This window comes from Phoenix dactylifera, chromosome 18, assembly GCF_051530095.1.
Source record: "Phoenix dactylifera cultivar Ajwa chromosome 18, Ajwa_hap1_PhDact_Kaust_v1.1, whole genome shotgun sequence".
In the NCBI taxonomy this organism is placed as follows: Eukaryota; Viridiplantae; Streptophyta; class Magnoliopsida; order Arecales; family Arecaceae; genus Phoenix; species Phoenix dactylifera.
The window spans coordinates 10,318,900-10,321,402 of record NC_143207.1 but is presented as its reverse complement, the minus strand read 5'-3'; the positions used below and the strand labels follow the sequence as shown (position 1 = coordinate 10,321,402).

Genomic DNA, 2,503 nt, shown 5'->3' with positions numbered 1-2,503 from the left:
TTAGGGTTTTCTTAAATCAAATTCTACAATCTTTCATAGTTGTGTACGTATTAATTCCTATATTTTTTATATTTGCATAATATTCCGTGTAATCCTATAATTTGTTACATATAAGTCCTTAGTGATCCAGGCTTAAACCGAATATTCTTGGTTTATTCCTCTAATGTGTGTTAGTTTGCTAAAAGTTTCTATCTTGTTGACTATTTCGCCCAGTTTCTCTTTGCTTCAGCCCACTTCAAGAGCTTTTTAATCTTTTTCAACTGTAGTAACCTTTATCCTTGGTTTGGTTGAGAAACACTAGTAGGAATATTTAATATACATAACAAAGCATATAGCAGGGATCAATATCCAAATATAAAGATTGAAGGGATTGATATGGAAATAGGAAAGATTGTAAGGACTAGTATGAAAAGAGACCATCCTTTTGATGAATTAGCACCACAGTTCCCTTCTATTGCATGGTTTATATATATTTATATATACACCCACACACACATTTCATTGAATAAGTGGCATGTGAATGTGAAACAGACTGCTTAATATTTGGTTAATTATTTTTGGAGCAGGCTAAAAGAGATCCAATACCTTTACACCGTGCTGCAAAACTGTTGATTAATATGCAATTGGAGAGTGGTGAATTTCCACAGCAAGTAAGTCGCCATTACTTATCAGCTAAATAATTATATGGTAATGGTGCCAACAATTAATTGGTAGCATCTCAAAAAACCAATGTATGCATTTTATAAATGGGGCCAAGTGGAAACAATTCAATATCCTTTTGACAATTATGCTTCATGTTTTTTGTTCAATAAACTACTAGAGAAAATTGAATGATATGCTATCTACAATAGGTCTTGATGTGCATCATCTGAAATGTCTAGAAACCAAAATCATATTTTTTTAAAGATGTCCTACTTGTTAGCTACAAGGACATATCTTAGTAAATTTCAACGGCTCTTTTATAACATTTTGCTTTCATTTCTGATTTTAGAAACAGGCAAACCTATTGAATTTTACTTCATAAATATGAGATTTGTAGATCATGCTCAAAAAGATCCTGAAATTGTATCCTCTGCTCGATGCATAGGTAAGAGGTTTTTAAAATGATATGATTTTTTCTTTCTAGGCATTTTAAACATAATCAGCTATAATCTTCTACTTAGATGGCCCATAACGGGTTCTCTCTCCCTTTGTGTTTTCACTCGGTGTTGTCAGTTGGTAATTATTTATTAGTTGAAGGTTGTTTGCTTATGTTTTGACGGCCATTGCATATTTTAAATCCTTTATACCCAAACCAAAAAAAAAAAAAAAATCCTTTATACAAAGTTCTAGCTAAATAACTTATTTATGGATTTATATGGTACTGAGTGCTCTCCATCCAATGTGGGTATATGGCAAAAGAAGAAAAAAGTGCTCTCTTTTTGTACTTCAATTCTATCATACTATTGTTGAAACTTTAATATCTCCACTTATAGCTTAATATGCCCAAACTAGAAGGGAATAAGATGGTAGAATAATGGAGTTGCCTCAGGCACTTCAAGGTATTTTATTTTTTGATTTTATTGGGTGCATCCGTACTCGTCTGATATGATCCATCCGTCTTAGCGAAAAAAAAGAGAGTAAAATATTTCATCTGTCTTTGATGAAGCTCAATAAGCTTGGCGTTTGAGAGGATGTCTGAATTGAAGTTCTGAAATGTCAAGTGATAACAGTTGCTGTTGATGACGCTCCTCCTTTATATACTGGATATGACCATTTTTTTTGAGTGCAGGAAGTCGCAGGGTGCTTTTGCGATTCTGCCACGCTCACTTACAGCAACTACAGGAACATTTTTCCAACATGGGCCCTTGGAAAATATTCGACTGAAGTCTTTCTCCATGCCAAGAAATGAAGAGCCTACACGTCTACTTATATCACTGTTGTTGCCTGGATACTATTAGTAGTTCCCCATGTCATGTACTTCTCCCAATGAAAGAACTATAGTATGCTACACGTCTACTTATATCACTGTTGTTGCCTGGATACTAATAGTAGCTTCCATGTCATGTACTTCTCCAAATGAAAGAACCATAGTATGCTGGAACAGCCAATAGGCTTTAATTATATTTAAAGTGTGGAATATGCCTACAAAATCTGTTTGGAAAAAAGAAAACATATAGCCTCTTGCTTGGATCATCCTTTATTCCTATCGACCCTATTCGTTTGAAGAGAAAAATAAAAATAGAGATATATGAGCAATATATCACAATATGTAAATCTTACGTTACCTTATCGGATCAAGCATAAGTTTTTTATGTTAATGCATCATTTATTAAAAATAACAATTATTGCCAAAATAAAGCATTTCATAGTACATTATTTTTAAAACTAGTCATAAAGCCAATCCTACATGCATAAATTACAATTTCATAAACATAATTCCATATTTATATGACAAATAAATTCACAAATCATTCTTCATGTCAATTAAACCTATCATGGATTAAAATATTGCTCACAGATA

General features: G+C 32.7%; 1 long non-coding RNA gene across 1 annotated transcript; it reads left to right on the top strand.

The window, feature by feature from the left end:
* Positions 1 to 561: 561 nt before the first annotated feature.
* On the top strand, positions 562 to 2,105 carry LOC149750910 (uncharacterized). Its single transcript, XR_016399035.1, has 2 exons — positions 562 to 650; positions 1,772 to 2,105. It is a non-coding gene; the product is annotated as an uncharacterized LOC149750910 (long non-coding RNA).
* Positions 2,106 to 2,503: the final 398 nt, after the last annotated feature.